Source organism: Amblyomma americanum, chromosome 6 (assembly GCF_052857255.1).
Source record: "Amblyomma americanum isolate KBUSLIRL-KWMA chromosome 6, ASM5285725v1, whole genome shotgun sequence".
Taxonomy (NCBI): domain Eukaryota; kingdom Metazoa; phylum Arthropoda; class Arachnida; order Ixodida; family Ixodidae; genus Amblyomma; species Amblyomma americanum.
This window is the reverse complement of record NC_135502.1, coordinates 48,262,256-48,283,813: the sequence shown is the minus strand read 5'-3', so window position 1 is coordinate 48,283,813 and position 21,558 is coordinate 48,262,256. Positions and strand designations below refer to the sequence as shown.

The 21,558-nt window shown below is 46.3% G+C and overlaps 1 protein-coding gene across 2 annotated transcripts in view; it reads right to left on the bottom strand.

Annotated features, from left to right (window-relative positions):
* Positions 1–12,599, bottom strand: part of Stat92E (Signal transducer and transcription activator Stat92E) — a 177,660-nt gene extending 165,061 nt beyond the window's left edge. Inside the window, exon 1 of one of the 2 annotated variants that reach the window (XM_077669357.1) lies at positions 12,286–12,599. The gene's annotated coding sequence lies outside the window, so the exon portion shown is untranslated. The remainder of the gene's footprint in view (positions 1–12,285) is intronic. The other variant, XM_077669355.1, reaches the window with a different exon arrangement.
* Positions 12,600–21,558: the final 8,959 nt, after the last annotated feature.

The following is a 21,558-nucleotide window of genomic DNA, read 5'->3' as shown; positions in this document are numbered from 1 at the left end:
CGGCGGTGAACATGTCGAGCTTTCTCCTTGCATCTTTTTTCGCAAGATACGGCACTGAATTCAGGAATTTTCGTTCTACTGCGCTTACCTCGTTAATACCGTTTCGGTAACTATTTGGAAACCTGCTTGTTAATGACACTTCCACAAGCAGTAAACGAGTATGAACCTAACACAACCTTCAACCATTGCAAGCGCACAATTTGCAATTGTGCTAACGTACTCAAAGCAATGTTAAGTGAGTAGAAGCCATACGGGTGTTGCCGAATGATTGAGTAGTCTCAAAAGAATGCATGCAGCAGTGTCCTTATTCTTTAACGGTATGCCTTGAGGACCTGGACACAGAGCGGCGGTGAACATGTCGAGCTTTCTCCTTGCATCTTTTTTCGCAAGATACGGCACTGAATTCAGGAATTTTCGTTCTACTGCGCTTACCTCGTTAATACCGTTTCGGTAACTATTTGGAAACCTGCTTGTTAATGACACTTCCACAAGCAGTAAACGAGTATGAACCTAACACAACCTTCAACCATTGCAAGCGCACAATTTGCAATTGTGCTAACGTACTCAAAGCAATGTTAAGTGAGTAGAAGCCATACGGGTGTTGCCGAATGATTGAGTAGTCTCAAAAGAATGCATGCAGCAGTGTCCTTATTCTTCAACGTTATGCCTTGAGGACCTGGACACAGAGCGGCGGTGAACATGTCGAGCTTTCTCCTTGCATCTTTTTTCGCAAGATACGGCACTGAATTCAGGAATTTGTGTTCTACTGCGCTTACCTCGTTAATACCGTTTCGATAAGTATTTGGAAACCTGTTTGTTAATGTCGCTTCCACAAGCAGTAAACGAGTATGAACCTAACACAACCTTCAACCATTGCAAGCGCACGATTTGCAATTGTGCTAACGTACTCAAAGCAATGTTAAGGGAGTAGAAGCCATACGGGTGTTGCCGAATGATTGAGTAGTCTCAAAAGAATGCATGCAGCAGTGTCACAGAACAAAGGAAAAGTTTACGCCCTGTTCCTTCACTTAACCGCTGCCACCTGTCCATCTCCAACGCAATCCGACATGGCATCGAATGTATGCGGAAAGCCACGTAGCTCGTAACCGTTACATAGACGGCTGAAACAATAGTCTGCTGCATCTTACTCTGCAGACTGAGACTTATTGAACACCACTCGTAAATCTTAAGAAGTCTGCGTAAATATTATAACTCATTTAGTTTATTAGTTATTGCGACGTTTATCACGCACGTCATTGTAAATAATGGTAACGACCTACCGTCTGCGCAGATAATGGTCTTGCATCAAATTACACCCCCCTTCTCCCTGCTTCATGTAAACAGTTCGGATGGCACTATAAACTTGAATCCAAGGCATCCTTTGAAAGCATAATTAATGCCGTATCTACAATATGCCCCCCTCTTTCTTGTTACTCGTTTCTGACACGGCCTTAAGTTTTTTGCTTGCCAACATACAATCGAGGTCTTCCTATATGTATTTCGCGACTTGGTCCCTCTTTATGTTGTGGGTTATGCGATGGGCACAGAAAGGCATAACGATCTTCACTTATAAATTCGATTCTTGCCGTATTTATTTTTTATATTGATAAAATTATACTTTTGCTGGAATTTACGCCGAGCTTGCAAAAATAAAGAAGATTTTATTTTGCGATTTTCCAGCAGTGTGCTTTTCCTTCCGAAATTTGTTCAGTCGCAGCACACCCGGCCGCGGCGGCGGCCGCGTTTTGATGGAGGCGATGCGCAAAAAGCGCCCGTGTGCTGTGCGATGCCAGTGCACGTTAAAGATTCCCAGGTGGTCGAAATTATCCCGCAGCCCTCCACTACGGCACTCCCCCCCCCCCCTCCCCCCCCCCCCCCAACCACCTTTTTTTTTCACTGCCTCCTTTATCTATTACGCTTTTTCCCTTACTGCGCGGCTCAGGTGCCCACCGAGGTGTGAGACAGATATTGCACCATTTCCTTTCATCAAAAACCAATTTTCAATTTTCATCACACACACAAAAAGGAGGCTGCTGTCGTACGTCACAGTTACAGATGCTGCCACGTTGGACTTGAGGCCCCTTCCTACTATGCTTGTCGCAGCGCATTGGCCCGCCCACCATCCTTCCTTAACCCTTTAACCACCAACCCCAGGCTGTACTTGTCATGGGAGATCGTACCAATATCGCCAAAAACGAGTGAACTCCTCCGGCCCGATTTTGTAGCGATCCAATTGCCAAAGACGAGTTACGGTCGGCAATTGCGCTGGTTGCGATTTTCAATACTAGAGGGCGGTAGTTGGCCACAAAACGTAATGAAACGCGTTTTGCGCTTTTAGCGTGTGTTTTGAGCCTGACAACAGTCATTTTCGCTAAAAATCGTAAAGAAAGTTGGCGATTTTCGTACGTTCTCCGGGTATTAATTTGAAGTCAGAGGACTAAAGTGGTAAAGAAAGCGCATTTTTCGGTATTTCTTTTTTTCTGTAGAAGGACTTTAATAAGCAAGGATCACCACGAGGAGTTCGTCTTTATCCGGTTAATAATTTATAATTGAATATCACCTCACATATAGTTTCCGTTTTGGTTTCAGCAGCCAAACAGGTAAATTTAATCCGCAAAGTAGCGATTATATTTCACATTTCGTCCGCCTTACGATATCTAATACCCACTTGCAATGTCACAACCCCCGTTCGGCTGCTGAAATCGAAGCCGCATGAGGGAAAATATTAAATTATATTATTTACCGCATACAGGCGAACTTTAGGTGATGATCCAAGTTCAACAGTGTCTTAATTAAACAAAAGAAAGTGGTAACGAAAATTTACCGCAATTGCTTCTTCAACCACGAAGAAAAAGCTAAATCATGTGTTCTTTCATTTACTAATTCCAGGACTATCAGAAATGTCAATGTGCCTATACAGCTGAAGAGACGACGTTCCCAGGATTCACGTGTACGGTCTGCACGCAGCTCGCTGTAGCGCAGGCGCGCTATAATATCGCGTAAGGACAGGGACGGAAAAGAAGGGCAGCTGTCTGACTGGCGGTAACTAGAACAGCAGCAGCATCTTCCCTTTGTGCGGCACGGGCTGCAAGGAGGGCCGCTAAGAGGCGCCGTCCAGACGAGCCTGATGGATGTTGCGCTTACCGCGAAGCCTGTCATCGCACGCGGCGGCTGCGAAGCACAGGCAGAAACACAGGCACGCCGTGCCGGCCGGACCCGCTCTACGCCGGGGAGTCTAGTCTGTGCGGCAACGGGTTTTTCGTGTTGGTGGTTGTAGTAAATATTACGTGGACTTAAACGACCCCGAAGCTGCACTTCGTTTCTCGCCATAGTGGAGGGCTCCGGATCAATTTAGGCTACATATTGAGTTCATTCATGTGGACTGATCGCAGCACAGAGGCGTTTTTGCGTTTCGCTTCTGTCGAAGCGCGGCCGCCGCAGGCCTGTTTCACATGCATGCGATTTTCGCCTGCGACACTGCGAATTCTGTCGGTCTGCGACTGGGGAGAGCCGTCGGTCTAGTCGCCGACGGCTTGCGACCGAGTTCCGTACGGTTGGTATTCAGTCGCAGTGTCGGTGTGTTCGCACTGCGACTGACCAATGGGGAGCGCCGAGACGGCGTGCGACGTGCGGTCACGTGGGAGCTGTTATCGCGGTGCAAGCAAAACTATTTATTCTAATGAAAACATACGGAATAATGCCTTGCATCTAAAAATACGCTGGTCATAAGATTATAAACACATTCTGCGTGACGTTTCAGTCGCGTTTAATAATGGGTTGCCTATGCAAACATAAGGAAACCTTGCCTATTCCTCTGACCGAATTCATTGTGTCGGTACGTCGCATGTGAAGGCAGTGACCGAAAATCGCACTGCGGTCTCACCGACTACACCGGATATTTTCGGTCCAGTCGCAGCATGTGAAACGGGCCGCAGTCGTATTCGATCCCGCGTCCTTGGGCCCAACAGCCGAACGCTGCAGCCACTGAGCCACCACTGAGCATCGGGAAGTTTGCGTTGGAGGCCATGTGCGTAATTTGAGCAAATTACGTTATATCTAATCGATCATCAATCAGCAGCAGCCTCACTAATCCCATTGCAGGACAATGACCTCTCCCATGTATATCCAACTAACCCTATCCTGTGCCAGCTGCGGCCACAGTATCCCCGCAAGCTTCTTAACCTCATCGGCCCACCTAACTTCGTGCCGCCCCCTGCTACGCTTGCCTTCTCTTGGAATGCTCTCCGTTACGCTTAAGTACCAGCGGTTATCTTGCCTTCGCATTACATGCCCTGCCCACGAAATTTCGACCACCTGGGGTTATCTTCAATGTGCGCTGACATCGCAGTGCACAGGCGTCTAGTTAATCTTTTGTGATGTTATCGTGATAGGGGACCAACCCCAGATTAACTGCGACGTCATGAGAATCGGTCGACGCCATTGGCTGGAGGGCCTTCTTTTGAGGGGGAAGAGATGGCTGTTGCTCTGGCGGCCGCGGAGGGCTACCGCACAAGTACATCCCTTGTAATACTAAAAGATTCTAAGGAAGCATGCCGTAATTATACAAATGGCAGAATTGGCCGCAAAGCGCTCCAGGTCCTCCTCCGCGCTGGCCAGAACAAAAATCGAGTCAGACACACCCTGTTTTGGATACCGGGACACAGCGACATTGAAGGCAACCAAAGGGTCGACAAGATCGCTCGAGAGCATACAAACCGAGCTGGCTTGGACGGAGACCCCGAGGACTTCATGACGGTGACCTTGACGTATTCAGATCTACTAAATTATCATGGAGGAACGAGGATAAGATACTCCCCACCCCACAACATACTAAACCAACATGACGCAGTACACTGGCGGAAACTGCAAACCAGAACTTTCCCGAATTTAAACATACTAAGAAAAATGTTCCCTGGGCAATATAGGGACACATGCCCGTGGTGTGGCGCAAAGCCCACCCTTTATAACATTACATGGGAATGCAGAAAAAAAGAAGCATTCCATAGAGTAGAAAACCCGAGTGCGGAACAGTGGGAGAGGGTGCTCTCCAGCGGCGACCCGTGTATACAACGGGTGCTCATACAGCATGCCCGGCAGCCACCCTCAGTGGAGCACAGGAATAGGGGCACCAACCCTGCCAGACAGAAGATATCACAATCAGGAAGATGGAAGAACTCTGTCGGACAGCTGAATGACCTTGTAATTAGAGCAAATAAGTTTATCTTATCCTATCCTTGCCGTTTCATTCTTGAGTTGTATCCGATAATAGCATATATGGTCTCCCATAACGCCTACTAGTAATATACCTCTCTGCTTCTTACATATTCTAACACACCGCTACCGAAGCCGCGGAAAGTGAAAATCTTGGATGCATGGATGTGGTATCTTCTGAACGTGCATAGTGTGCCCTATTTAGATTACTGAAACACGTCTAGCTGTCTTTTCTTTTTCCAAAATATTTTATGCGTCTGGTGAAATGCACTGCGCACTCACTGCGTTTTGTTGTGCAGTGGGCTCGTGCAGAAAATGGAGTGTAATGTTCCTCGCTAGGAGGCGAGGCGTCGTCAGGCGTATTTATAACCCTTTTTGCTTTATCTACCGTGGTAGAACATTTAATTCAAAAGCGCCTTCTACCAGAGGAAACACAAATACGAAAAACCAACCGCACTGTTAACTTGGTAATGATCAGAATGATGAGAAAAGCAACACTTATAACACGAATTTGCGAGCCAACGTGGTATACTTCACTTTTTTTGTGACGCGCGCATTAGAATAGCAGCTGTTACTGTTGAGGGGCTTATTGCTGGGCCGACGCGCCATTAAAACCGCGCCGAATTGGCACTGCCTGCCTCAGATTTAGGCCTGCGTACTGAAACAAAGTTCTGGTTGTTTTTCCGACAGTAATTTTTCGCAGCTGCGATGATTCATGTTTGGAAGATTCAGCGCGAAAAAAGACGAAGACGGAAAGCAAGGTCACATGCACGAGCGCTCTCACAAGTGAAATTTTGTTAGGATGGCTACAGAATATGTGGAATGAGAACGAGATAAAAACAAAGAAAGAAAAATAAACAGGGAAAAGAAATGATAGAGATTAAGGAAAAAACGACTAAAAAAGACACTAAACACAAGCTTGCAAGGATGATTTCTTCACTGCTGATTCGAGGTAAGCAATCTCCTTTTTAGTCAAAGCTGTCGAAGCGTCATTTACACAGTTGTCACCACCTTTGATAATATGGCAGACTTGGATAACTTCTCTCTGGTTCCGTGCTTTACCGAGCACAACAGTTTCATTAAAAAGTGGCCAGAATCCACATTTCGCGCAATTTTTAGGTAAGTTTTCTGTCGACGTCAGAGAATTCCTGTGTTCAAATGGACGGATATTCAAACAACAGCCGGTCTGTCCGACATAGTATTTTTTACAAGACAAAGAAATCTCTTTTGAGGAAAAACCAGTCAAAACAAGATGAAGGAGGGGAAGAGGTAAGCATACAACAAAGACTGGTCGTCCATTCTTTTTTGACTAGTTTTCCTCCGAAATATGCACCAAGTGGCCCAAGTTTGGGCTCTCTATCTCACAAAGGAATCTTGTAGATAATTTGCGATAATCTGTGTTCTGCACGATGTAAAGCTATATTTGTGATTGACAAAACAGCGTTGTGCGTTTCTTACGCATCATTTTTTTTGCCCTGTTTATTGTTTTTTTTTGTTCTTTTCTCGTTCTCATCCTATATACTTTGCAACCTTCCTAATAAAATTTCATTTGTGAGACTGCTCGTGTGGGTGGTCTTGCTTTTCGTCTTTGTCTTTTCGCGCTGAATTTTACAAACAATCATATCCTCCCGCACTCGCTGAATTCAGCATCCCCGCCCCTTTGATTCCCTAACTACGAGGATCAGAATATTATTGTACCTGGTTCACCTTCTCGTGATTGAAATCTTGGGACGAAGAATGCGAAAAAAGAAACCAGATCTTTCGGTGCGTGTTCATTATTCGGTTCTTAGTCGTGTCAGAAGCAAACTTGGTCGCACGTGAACTCGGTCAGTTTTCTTCGTGGTTTGCTGAGCGCGATCCTAAAAACTAAACAGCGCGCTCAGCTACCCAAATTATTCGACTCGCTTCTGCGCCGCCCCCTTCAGGCTGTTGTCGTGCGCTCGATGGAGAAAAAAGCACGGACGTGCGATATCTGACACGCGAGAGGATGCGAGGCGTCTGCTCGATGCTGTCGATAAGTAATGTACGTACGCCAGCGAACAGCGGTGGCCCTGGCGACAGCCGAGTAACGGTGCAGGGTATCAAGAAAAGCTAAGGTGCGCTTCAGATATGCTTTTCATGCATTATCTGCATTATATGGCTCTTGGCAACTGCTGAAATTAATTAGTTATTTCCTAATTCATTTCTGTCTAGCTCTGCGTCATGATTAACGAATTAATAAAAACAATGCGTCGACTGACGAAAAGCACCGCGGTATGTTGACCTTGGCACTGGTAATCCGTGGAGGTAATGGTAATGCTCGGCACCAATGACTGGCATAACGTAAGCACGTCGGCATCGCTGCAGAAACATGGTCTGGGTCTCCACAAAGTTGCAAATAATTAATCCTGTGATTTAGACCGGAAAGTTTGGGTATGCCATTCCTCGACATTGAATTAAGCCCAGCGCACCACGTTTCTCGGAAACGTGTCGTCATTCAAATAGCGCCACGCACGTTTTCTAGAACCGAGAAATTGAGGCAGCTGAAAATTCTTCGCGTGCACGCCCTCACTCACTGCCCCGATCGATTTTCCCCGAACAGCGCAGAAAGGATCTTTTCCGCGCTGCTACGACATACTTTTCGTTCACCCGCTTGGCTCATCGAGTGTGTTTGTTCACGGCGGTAGCCATTTTAACATAATACTGTGGACCGCGAGCAAGGGAATGAATATAGCATTGCTTTAATTAATATGCCGCAAGGATAATGGCTGGTGTTTCACATCGATGTGGTGTATAGTCTACTATACTATATCTGCGCCACCTCTTCATCGGTGAAATTCTATACATGGGGTGTACTGGCAGGATGATATTTAATTGTTTTTTGGCGGGAAAGTAAATGGCGCAGTATCTGTCTCATATATCGTTGGACACCTGAACCGCACCGTAAGGGAAGGGATAAAGGAGGGAGCGAAAGAAGAAAGGAAAAGAGAGCTGCCGTAGTGGAGGGATCCGGAATAATTTCGAACCTGGGGATCTTTAACGTGCACTGACATCGCACAGCACACGGGCGCCTTAGCGTTTCGATGGAGGATTGATTTTGATAATCTGGAACTTTGATGCGAAGTGCACTAATATGTCGACAAGAGAAAACTTTGGGCCAGTTGGTCTGACATGTTTAAAAGGTAAAAGAACCGCGACTTCAGGACAGGACGTAAGACGGGGTGGACAGCTCCTGTCCACTTGTCCGCTTGTCCTGTCCACCTTGTCTTATGTCCTGTCCTGAAGTCGCGGTTCTTTTATGCACAAATATCTCACTGGACAGTTCTTCCATTTCCAATCAATTAAAACGGTGCTTTGGCTGCGATTAATAACCCTTGTAAGCCTGCAGTGAATAACAGTGCACAGGCCGTCTTCCTGCTTGGCACCCGTTTAGAATGCTATTTTTTCACTCCTTCATCGACGAATAACCATTTCTGCGCAATCCATGTTGATATTTTTGCTGTGTATTTGAATGGGCTTGCTTTGCGCCGTGGATATCATTTGTCCGCATGAATTCTGGCGTCAATAAATCCTGAGTATTGAAGATTAATCCGCTGCATTCCTACACGGTCCCTTATAGCCAATGTGTGTGTAGCATCGGGACGTTAAAACCCTCTATTTACAATTTGCTGGCGTTTAAACTGAATCTAATGCTTTTGCATATCTATGGATTATATATAGAGACACTCGTTATGACCAGCGTATTTATCTATAATCTGATCGATGCCGTCAGTATGATTTATTGCCGAGTGCCCTTTCCCAAAACCAGCCGGCTCTCAAGGTCGCTCAGATTCGTTGGTGAATACCTTGAAAGCGACACGCAGCAATTGGCCAATACTTTTTTCATGTTTCTGACGTCGCTCTTCCAGTAACTTCTTAATATGTCAGAGTTCATGCCCGTTCCCTGTATATCTGAGGCCATTTGGAACTGCGAATACAGGCTTGGAAGCTTTTCTAACTCAATATCTCTGCCGTACTCGCGTCTGCAGAACTGAAGTTGCTTGATCCTATCCCCTGCTTCTTTCCTCGATAAAAAGCGTTTATTGCTTCCACTTTAGTAAGAACGGGAATTTGTGTTACCTCTGTGGTACTGTTCTTAATGTTTGTGCAGTTATTTTTTTGTGTACTGCACTAAGCCGCGTAGAATTATAGTTATTTTATCTATCGCGCGGGGACGAAATTGGCGGACCCCTCCGCCACAAGTCCAGCTTACTCGGGCAAAAATTGTGAAAATTGAAAAATTTTAAGACACTGTTCTGGAAATATTGAACCTAAAGGTCCATTAATCTGATGTGTAGCAAGACCTTTTAAAGTGTTTCCATCGATCGCATCGAACCGTTAAGACTGCCATAAAAATTCAATGGGGAACACGTTTGACGATAGCAAAAACGCGAATATATAAAAAAAATACAAGACTGCCGTCGGGTGATCGGCGGATATATTGATTGTTGTAGTTAAATCTTATATGAAAAAATTGCATGTATAAATGGTCTCCAGCTCAAAAATGCCTTTGTCCAGGACTGCTGGGTACGTGTCGATAAAAGGAGCCACTGCCACTTTGGCCGTGCTTAAGGATACTGCCTAGCTTTGAAATAATTAATGCACTAGAATCTATTCTTCGAGTTCAATCACTTGTATCGGCTTGTGCGAAGTTTTATCGCCGGACTCCGATACCGTCATATCTGAAGACATCAAAACAAAGAAAAGGTCTTCGGCCTCTGCTTATCTAATATTAATACAATTAGTAGGTATAAGAAGTGAATCAAGTAGCTGACGGAACAAGTTCAGCTTCACTCTTGTCTGCTCTTTTATAAATCAAATGCCGGAAACAGGACGCAACAAAAATCTTCAGATCGTCTCTTTAGGATTCGGTAGCTGGCATACAACGAAAACAACGAAATTCTCGAAAAAAAAAACAACATCAGAACGCTTAAAGGGGACAGCAGTGGCACCTTGTGGCTGTAAACCGCACCAGAATACGATCAGTGACTTTTACAGAACTCCCGTAGACACCTTAACAAAACCATTCATTCGTAGCAACTTCTTTCCCAGCTCAACCACTAGCTCGTTTGACGTGAAACTGCGCACGGAGTTTGCACATTATGGCAACTTTCATCTCGTGGTAACTTTCACAGTGGTACTTAACAGGTTCGGCTGCGCAGTATGCAAGCCAGTAAGTGTCTGTGCCTCTACAGACGACACATGACGTCACTGCCACTGCGCAGTATGCAAGCTAGTAATCGTCTGTGCCTGTACAGACGACACATGGCGTCACCGCCACCCCTTCGGCGGAAACCCGGCGTTGGTGCATTTCGGTTCCTTGATCTCGGCGCTGATGATTCAGAGCTTGAACCAGGTAACTGCCCTTGTCAAACTTACTACGAGACGTAAGCTACCGCAATTTTCAAGCTCCGTGCACAGTTTCACCACAAAATAGCCAGCCGTAGAGGCGAGGCAATTTTACATTAAAAGTTGCTATACGGTAAACTGGCACAGCTCGGTACACCCTAATATGTCAGCTTTGTTCGCTAACGCAGTTCACCTTGGCGCAGCCCGCTAAGGTGAACTGTGAGCGGACGGTGTGTGATTCGTACAACCTTACAGGAAGCTTTCTCGGGCAATACGCTGATGTCGCTTCTCATGGTAGCGGTCCATACGCCCTTTGCATCCATGCAGCTCTGCTTACAAGCACTTTATGCTTCCATTCCATTCTGGCATTGCGTAACCATTCTTGCATCACCCATGAATTCCGAAACAAACATAAGCGGTTGGGCTCAGACTGGAGCGATAAAATGTAAAAATGAAGCCTGTGAATTTCCTGGTACATAAAAAAGTAACCTGTCAAGGTTGATCAATAATGAACCTCGCTTTCGCTGGACGAGTCATTTTCACCTAACAAGAAGCGACGCTGACGTATACGGGTGGAAAAGTACGGTTGCTTTGGCTTCTTGGTGCGACCAGGTGCTGCATAACACATAGTTCTTAATGAAAAATGTAAAAAGCAATAAGGAAAAAATTATCACAAGTAGGGCTGCCAGAGCGAAACGCAATTAAAGATGTGTACACGCGCACTAGACTGCATGAACAGATTTCAGGAAATGCAACTGCACATGAAATTCATGCCCCTTGCTTACAAGTGCATGCAGATGGGATTGTTGGAGACGGGAGGGACTGAAGGAACAAAAACAGTAGAAATTAGGTGGTGGACATCGGTAACAAAGCCAAACCCTGTTTCTTGTCGCTGGAGCGGTTTGAAAAGAAGAAAAGGGGCGGATAAAACTTCTTGGGCTGTTTTGATTCTCGCGCGTTGCTCAACGTTACCTCACGGAAGCGACGCCACTTATTACATAATAGAGAGTTTTAGCACCACCGTACTGTAAACACGCTAACTATAGGTAACTGCGACCGCACGACATATATGAGGCAAGGCAAGCCTGGTAATGGTAGCAACGACCACGCTGTCCGATTGTGCTAGAATGCACAGTAATACGGCTAGTACGGCAAATACGGCAACTTGTTGCCTTGCCTGCTTGGCCACATCTGATTTACGGCTGTAGCTACCGTAATAAACGTATTTACCATAGGACGGCGCTAAACCCTCTATTAAGACACACATATATAGAGCCACGCAAGGCAAAACAATGGCGCGAGATGAGGCAAATTCGTGACCGCCACAGGAATCCTCAAGGTCGTCAATTTAATGACATTAGGCAAGAAATTCTTTATTAAAGAATCACAAATGCTTCCCCGTCCCACTGTTTCCTAGCTTCGAGAGTAAAATTTACAAAAATAAATTCTCACGAGATCGCCTGGATCGCCTCCTTCCCTCCCGAAGCCCTCTCACCACCAAGAGTTTAAAATAAATCGGTCATGTTTCCGAAGCAGGCTGGACAATTTCTTTTCAGCTGACCGAGTCCTGTGAGATAACCCAGATATGTTGCATCAAAGGAATGCGCTAACTCGCGTCACCGCGATAATCCACCGCAAGAAAAAGCCCTTCGTTGTTTGCATTCTCGGACAAGGAAATAAAACAAACAGCGAAACGCTGTCGCTCACCTGAGAAAGCAGACTGATGGGCCACTCATAACACTTCTGGGAAAGCGATGCCGGGGGAACTTCGCAGCGCTGCACTCCGGAAAGCACACAGTTGCGCCTCGACTGAGACACGAATGCCGCACTTAGTCACCGGTACAACGTTAAGCGCGAGGGATTCCGGAATAAGCCGCACACTCGGACACCCACTCGAACTGTCAGCGGAGCTGCGACAACCCACCGAAGAGCTCGACGAGCAAGAGTAGTCCCGGTCTCGCCGCGCTCACACCGTGACGGAATGTTGCGCCGCCGTTCGATGACGACGCTAAGCGCTCGCTGCTCGGGCAACCAGCTCGAGGCCGTTGAGAGGAGGAAGCGAAACTCCGTCGAGGAGAGAGGAAAGAAGGAGGGTTCGAACCCGGGTTCTCCTCCTTCTCCAGCGCGCGCACGCAAGCGCGCCGGTGCTTTCCAGCGTCACGAAAAGCCGGCCGCGCTACTGCCCGCATCGGCGATGAGGGAGGCTGGGCGCGCTAGGATCCTCCTCGCCCGTCGCTCGTCGCACTCTCCCTTGGCCTTCGGGAAACCCGCACGCTGCACCATCACCGCCGCGACGAAAGCGGCTGTCCGCAGGTACCGTATTTACCCGAATGTAGTTCAACCACAGTTGAAACTCAGAGGTTGCTCTTGCCTGCGACGAGCAGAAGAAAAAAAAATCCAAATATTCACTGGTATAGACTTATTTTAACGCGACGGGTTAACTTTTCCTTCTGTTAACAGGTTAGAAACGCATTGCATTCGAGTAAATACGGGACCTACGAAGCGAAGGGCGCCGCGCCCGCTCCTGAGGGTTGGGTTGCGAAGGGCAGCGATTGCGTTGCGTGTACTGTGACGTAGGGAAAGCAAGCGTGATCGTCTCGTTCGATGAAACTGAACGCTATGGCGCTCGCGCAACCGCTAAAGACGGCGAGATCGGTGTCGAGAGAAGTTCGTAGTGAGGATTTAGCTCTTTGTACCTCTGTTCAAACGATGATTGCCTTGATGAGTTCGTTCCTAGGAGTGCGGTCCTCAAATGACACTGGGCGCACGAATGAGACAAAAGGCGTGCCAAACGTACGCATTGTGCTCACCTATGCAAACAGTAAATTACTTTCTCTGGTTCTTTTGCGAGCAAACCATCCCAAGCATTCGTCTTATTAACATTCTTAGCATCGGTGCACGATACGTGTACTAGTAGCGCTGTGCACGGGCTCGAGCCAGCCCGAAAGCCCGTACCCGGCCCAGCCCGTGGGTCGAGCTCGAGCCCATCGGAAGCCCTTTGACCCGGGCTTGGGCCGGACCCGGGCCATGGTACATTTGTCTTGGACGGGCCGGCCAGGCCTCCCAATCGCGACTACACGTACAGCCTTGGTCAAAAGTTTAGAGCCCAGGGGATGTGTTTCTAAGCCGTGTAACTGGGCTCCTGTGGAAGTCATACCCCACTGGAGGGGGCATGACTACCAAAAGAACATTACAAGTTTTGTTTACTTATGTCCTAAACTAGTTTGTTGATGCATTCAAAACAGAGAACCCATCTGCCGCGTACAACTTATTCAAGAGACAACGCTGGCTGCATATAACAAAGCCTTACCAATCGTACGAGTTAAGAAATGCAGGAAGGCTAGAAACGAATAGATCTCAGGTGACCTTCTGAAGCGTATTAAATAAAAAAATAATCTCTAGCACGATTTCTTGCAACACGTAATCAGGAGCTTTTTCAAGAGTTTAAAAAGTTTCGGAATAAACTAAACCAGAATCTAAAAAAAAGGCGAAGTCACTTTTTTATCGTGCAAAGTTTTCATCAATACATAACTCTAGATCCATGTTCTTCCTTCGGAAATGCTAATCAATGGAGTTCTCCATAGCGGTGTCTCACTCGCTAATCAACTCGATGCCCATTTTTTAAATGTAGGCTATTCCGCTTCACATACTCTTCCTTTATCTGTCAAATCAGTCCATTCCTTTTTGTTTCCAGCATGTCAAGCTTCAATATTTTTGTCCTCCACATCTGTAGATGAAATTCTAATTATTAACTCAACACACACAATACATGCTCTCCTGGCCCCGCTGGCCTCGCTGCACTTTTAATAAAAGCTGCTGCAATGTTTATTAGCGTTCCCCTCGTACACATTTGTAATCAAATGCTTCTTACAGGTGAATACCCGGATAAAATAAAATCCGCTCCCATATCATCATTTTTTAAAGGAGGCAATAAAAATGATCCCAACAATTGTCGTCCAAGGTCAACCTCAAGGTCATGCAAGCCACAAGATATTGGCTGGATTTGACCGTGTTAAGTAGTGGGGCTCTACAACTAAATTGTAGGCTAGGTAAGAAAGAAATGAATGGTTGTCGGGCGCCTCACTCTTTTTGCGCTCTTCAACGCAGCGGGCGAAAGTCCGGATTTTACCTGCCTCAGTAAGGATTTCACCTGGTGTACGGAGTCACCTGCCTCTTCTCGTTTCCACGAAGAACGAAGGGGTGCCGTCGGGGAACGAGCTTTGGTTGAAATACAAGCCTTGCGGAGAAGCTGGCTTCGACATTTCCGCAAATGGTCACGCGAAGAGTCGGTTAGGCGAAGAGCGGGCTGCGAGCGCCTCACCAGCATTTCGTTGCTGCCGGTTCAATGAGTATCGCGTTAGCCGCAAATGAATGGTTCATGAAGCTTATTTGTCTCAAAATGCATGCACCGCAATATTCTAACTTTAAATCGCCTTAAATTTTAGGGTTGTCTCTGAATTTGGGCAGCTGCTAGACTTAGCTAGCTTAGCGAGAAGGCTTTTTTGGGTCGCCATTGTGATACGTCGAAAAGGCGTGGGATATTCAAAAAGGCTATGTTTAAAAATAAATTACAAGCTATTCAATATCATGTAAGGCAAGGCTTTTATTATTTATGGCTGATTTTTGCTTATGCTGGCATCAATAAAGGTTTAAATGAAATTAAATTTCCGAGATTTAAGATTTAGCGCTTCGCTTTTCTACAAAAATGGTGCTGCGAGCGGTTAGAGAACACCGCAAGGGCGCCAGACGTTGCATGTGTAGGCCATGACGACGACGATGATGATGATAGTGAGGATCTCTAATCATGGTCCCCCATTCTAAAAATCGCTAACTACCCCAGACGGGGAGCGTAGGCCTCTGAGTAAGCTTCTTGTCTTGTTCATTTCTCTCCAATAACATTGAAAACATAAATAAGAATTTTATAATGCGCCTCAACACAAAGGTTACACTTCGCCAGTATCTGTAACACAAACACATAAGCGCGACTGCGCGAACGCTGCACTCGCCGCATTAAAGCGAGATTTGTGTGAGATATCAGCCATTATGGTTCGTACGACGCCGACCACGGCGGTGCACTTTCGAGGCAAAGTATGACGTCACGTTTTTGTAAGTTAGAAGAAATGGCAATATATCAGACTTCGTGACTATGGACATCTACAAAAACGGCTTGGCCGGCCTTCTTTAAAAATATCTAGCATGCACTACGCATACGAGCGGCGAAATTGCGTTTCCGTACCATGATGACGTTCAGCGCGAAAAAACAACACGCAGGTCACGTAGAGTAAATATTGATAACTGGAATTCTTTTTCTTGAGCGGAGGGGCTCAAGAAAAAGAATTCCAGTTATCAATATTTACTCTACGCCAGATAACGTGTTTTGCGGCTTTCAAGCAGCTCAAAATTATCAGAGATTTAAGTGCGATTGTGCGTTTGTTCTACCTTTTCTTTCCTTGTGATGAGCCGCATATAAACCAGCAGTATTTCCGTGGTTGCTCACTTTTTAGACTTGAGAGAACAACTACCTTACAACTTGAGGGAACCAAACCATGCCTTATGACTACGCGGGATGGTTGGCTTATTTTTTGTCGCCCTGAGCTTTGTTAACAATTTTAACTCTGCGCTGTTTTCGATCAGCCATCAAACATTACTTCTTACATAGATTTCACCGACTGCGATGGTTTAACCGTTCGAGCTATGTCTCTCTGTGTATACTAGCAATGTTTGGTATACTTGTTATTCCAGTAATAACAAGATTGTTTTGTCTGCAGCAGCTTTAAATCAGAGCAGCGTGATTCCACTAGTGAATGAGTAGTTTTATGCATTGTCATGTGATTTTGGTTCTCGGTTCTTCCTTATCATGTAAAGCGATAAAAGAGCGAAAAAGTGGTGTTGTATTTCTATTTGTGTACAGATCACGCCTAGTATGACCAGGCGCTCGTATTGTGAACTATAGTCGGATACAATTAAAGAATGAAGCTGAAATTTCTCCTCAAAGAAAGCCCTCCAGCCAATGATGACGACTTATGTTCGTGACTTGTGGTTAATATTTTGTCACGTGCGATTTATTCGTGACTAATCTGTTGTCACGGTAGCGGGACAGCAGATTAACCACGGATGACCCTCGAAATCATGAAAATATGTCGACGCCATTGGCTGGAGTTCAACCATTGAGAGGACCACAGATGCTCTTCTGTGGTTCGTTGCTTTAGTTGAGCAAACTTGCCTCGAGAAGGTCAGTGACCTCAGTCATGATTTCTTGAGTTCTCGGTACCAGCTATTTCTAGACTTGCAGATCAAGGAGTAATTTCTTTATCGGCATCCGTCCACACCAAGCCTTATGTCTACAAAGGAAAGCTGTACATATTTACAGACACTTTGTCGTTGGAGAGTTCATCCTCGATCAGGGACAGAACCCGAAACCATTGCCTGTCCGGGGCAGCTTCACTTTATCAGAAAGCTAACTGGAACGGTGGACACGACGTGGTCGACTTGACAACTCAAGTGGTGTCGACAGTGTTGGCGCCGTAAGTTTAGGAGAACCTCACTGGAATAACACCTCCGTAACTCATTGACTAGCCCTACAAGTATGTCTGCCAATATGTCTTGAGATGCCCATGCGGCTCATACTGCAACACAGTTGTCTCAAATAAGTGGTATTGTATCTCATTGACTAGCCCTACAAGTATGTCTGCCAATATGTCTTGAGATGCCCATGCGGCTCATACTGCAACACAGTTGTCTCAAATAAGTGTTATTGTATAGGTCGAATAACATATGTCCTGCTGAAATCAATAAAACTTTTTCATTATAACTCACTCTTCTATTCCCACTTAAGCTACTTTCACTTAGTATGGGGCACAAAAATGGTTACTTGTCTTCATTGCGTATACATGTTACAGAAAAAATTCCTGCGTCACATATTTCATGTACCTTGGTTGGCGCAAAGGGCAAATCTGTTCCTTTAGAGAGGTAGAATAACAATAAATAACTTGTACAGATATCGCTTGAGTGTCCGATTCAAACTTCGATCTCGCAGAAATATTGCGGTGTGTACTATTTGCTTGTGTTATTTTATGTAGTTATATCCCCCCTACAACAATGCTTCATGGGCGCTGTAGGTACTTGCAATAAATAAATAAAATAAAAAAGTGCCAAAGTAATCTTGCTCAATTACATACCCGGGAAGCGCGCTACACTACAAGACATATGGAGGTTTCGATAGTACTGATACCTTACCATTACAGTATACTTATACCATTATAATAATTTTGACCCGTGTATTTCATCAAACAGTAATTTGAGTGCTATGTATGGCATTGATAGAAAAAAAAAAAACCCTTGAAATGTATCTGTATTACTGAATGTGTGTACTATTTCGAAGTTACTTTTTGCATTCCTCATTGCTTCCGTCGATGAACCCTAGCCTGTTATTGCATTGTTCAGTGCGCCTTTCATGCCTATTACATTGTGTGATTTGTGTGTATAAAAAAAACTACTGCCTAGCCGTTGCCAATGAAAAGGGGCTACAGCTTTGTCAAGCTGCCTATCGCAGCTTTTATGCCTTTACAGCTGTACGTTTTTACAAGGCAGAAATAAAAGAATATGAATTTGAAATGAACTGAAGGTTTACAACGAATGTGTCGAAACCAGTTAGTTGATCATTTACCGAGAAGCCCCATCCAGGAAACGTTAAAAGTCCTGGAAAATGGCAGGATAACAAGAGCTGCTTATTACCGTATAAATCACATCGTCGTCATGAAAACATCCCTTATTTTTCTTCTCTACATCAGATTATCAGAAGCTGGCAGCAAAGAAACAGCAGAGGGAACTAAGAAAGCAGTACGTGTCCTGAATAAAACGGGCATAATCGTCTGCCAATCGTTTTTCAAATGACACAATTTGCTTAGAATTGCTTGCACTGCATGTTCTGCTGACAGCCAGGCAGGCAGACGACGACACCGCCAGGAGAAATACAACATACAATGCGAAACACGAAAAAAAAAATGGAAATGGACACTTACGCTCCGCCTTAAGGGCATGATGCGATAGCGTGATGGGTTAATTCCCTCCCATATATGCAGAACTGGTCATTCTCTACTTAACATTCATATATCCCTGGGAGTCCTCATATCCGCCCTGGCACAGTGGTGCAGCGGTTAAGCGATGCGCCACTGCCCTGCGATGGCAGGTGCACTCAGGAGTGGGCCTTGTGCGTCCCAGGTTGCCTTCCCGAGCGACCAGTTTAATTGCCACCTGCCATGGTGGGCAGGTTGTGATGACGCCACGAGGTCACGTGACCTAGGTGGCCCACTTCCTCCCAGGTTACCCTCTGGGCATCACCTGTCAGAGCCATGCTCGTGATTTTTTGCTCACAACGCCGACGCCGACGCCGGATTTTTTGGAGAACGAGGCATTTAACGCTATCGCGTTAGAAGAGACAATCTGTAACCTGCCGCAAAAACGGCTCCGCCGAAGAAATGAAACAATGAGAATCAGAGGCACAGAACAAGCAGTAATTTCACGTTTACCACACAAAAAAACAATAAGAATAAGGAGAAAGGAAGCGGGTGAATTAAGGAGGCGAGCCCAGAAAGGAGAGATGAAAAGGGTGTCAAATAAGATATGAAACGCGAGAAAGAAGCTTCCATTTCACAAGCAAACGTATCACTCCTCTTTCCAGATTCTTCGATTCCCTTCCTTTCCACCCGTTTACCATAGAAAAGATAAACAACACCCTTCGCACACAGGAAAACCAAGAGAAAGTATAAACAAGAACCAGGCGTGCATGCGTAAGCGACACAGTATTCCTTCCTGTGTCAAAAGGACAGGGGGAGGAAGACAGAGAGAGATCGTCGAGCGACGGCAAAATAACCACGCCGCGTGCGAGCACGAGCACAAACTCGTGCAGCACAGTACCGCGTCGTTGTCTCGGAGGGGCGAGAGCACGCGATTCGTGGAAATCGCGGGAGCGATTCCCCGAAAACCGCCCGCCGAACAAAGCTCGCAGCCCCCTCTCCCTTTTCTCGTTGGCAGCATCACCGGGCCGCTCGCCCCTCTGCTTTCATCGGCGCCCCTTAGCTCTCTCTCTGTCTCTTCCCTTCTGCTTTTCAGGCTTGACACTCAAAGCGTCCCTCCGGTTTGTAAGCGCAGTGATGAAACCGGGAGCTCTGTAGCACGCAAACGGTGCGGAAACAGTGAGGAGGGAAGCTCTGCGTTTCTTCGTCAGGAAAGGGGGAGAGCTGGGAAAGAGAGTATACTCTTTACGTAACGTCGTAGCCTCTCTCTCTCTCCCCACCTTTGCCCTTTCCCCCAAGACACGTACACGCACCGCTCACATCCATTCCCGCTCGCTTAGCGGGTCTGATTCCGAGAAATTCCAGGTCGAACTGTGTTGCCCTCCCCGGGTTGCCGCGTTTGTGGCACTCCACCCCCTCGTCCTGATTAATGAGGGCGAGAAGACCCGCCCCCTTACCGAGCCGCGACGTCATTTTCTAGCGCGGAGAGGGCGACAGCACCCCCCTCCCCATTCCTTCCCCTTCTCTTCAATGGTAGCCTCCGTTTGCTGTGGTGCGCCTTGGTCTTGCGCTCTATCTTCCATGGCTTGCCACGCTTTTTGCGCGCCACTGCAACTATGATTACGAGATTGTGAAACGAGATGACGTCACTTCCGTGTTTCCCCGAGGGGCGGGGGGGGGGGGGTGTTAACCGTGACGTGTGCTCTTTGAGCTTCGCTTGATAGCATTTCAGCGCTTCTGAAAGCGTCTGGTTCTCCCGAGAGAAAGACGATTCATGTTGGTATACAAAACGTAACATAAAACGCTACCTCCTGGTCACATAGGAGCGGGGGAGGGTAGGTGGGAGGGCTAGTACATTTACTTGCCTTATTTTGCTCACTAGAAGCGTTCGCAATTTCACTTAGGACTTTTAAACCCAACAGTATTTATGACTAAGGAAAGACGACGGAGTAAGAAAAAAAATTGTCGCAAAAAACGTGATACAGAACACAAGGCTTTGAAACGGCACAACGCACCTACATTTGCTTTGAATACTGAACAGCTGAGCGAGATGCAATTCTACCTTGAGCTCCAGCATTGAAACGTAGAGCTGCTTTTCTCGGTAGGCGGAGCCACTGGATGGGGGTGAAAAAGTTATGCGCGAAATATTTGATTCTGATTTTGTATTCCTCTTCTTAGCTGACTGGTATTCTGTAGAAGACCATTAGCCCGCGAACCGTCGAAGCCTGTTTCTATAGCATAGCGAGCAGTGCGGGCTTTCAGGGTCTGGAGGGCTACAAAATTCGTGGCGTGAACAACGTTTTCCGTTAGGAATTAAGGGCTATATACTTAAGCAGTCGTTTTGACAGCTTACGAATTATTAGTCAAAAATAGCATTGCATGTAGTTGGAAAACGACATTTGTTGAATGCCTGTATCACATTAATGTTGACTGTGAAAAGGTGTTAAGCTGCGCCGTTCATGCCCCTTTGTATCTGAACAAGTCGATTTCCCTTACCAATCCCAACATCACCCTCGGACGCGCTATTCAGAGCCCTCAGCTCTTACATCAGACTTCTTACACAGTGCTTCGCATTCAGGAGCTTACATCCATACAGCCTTCCCCTACCACATGCACAATGACTCCCAGAGAGCATATTCCATCCGCACCTGGCGACGAAATAGAAGCTGCAGGCATGGAGTCAGCGAGACCATTTGGCCCTCGTGCGCCACCCAAGCAACGCGCGCCGCCTTCATGGCCGCTAATTTTGAGCGACCAAATAAAGTGATGCTGCCACTACTGCTACGAGCACTTCCTGTCACTGATACTGTATACAATGTACAAATATGTTTTGGTGTGTTTAGTTGCGAACAATATGTTTTCGTTGTTTAAGCGATCCCATAAAAAGCAGGCTTCTCTCCTTTCGCGTACTGAATGACAACACGTCATGTGTTAAGGGTTCATAGGCGACGACGCCAAATAAACT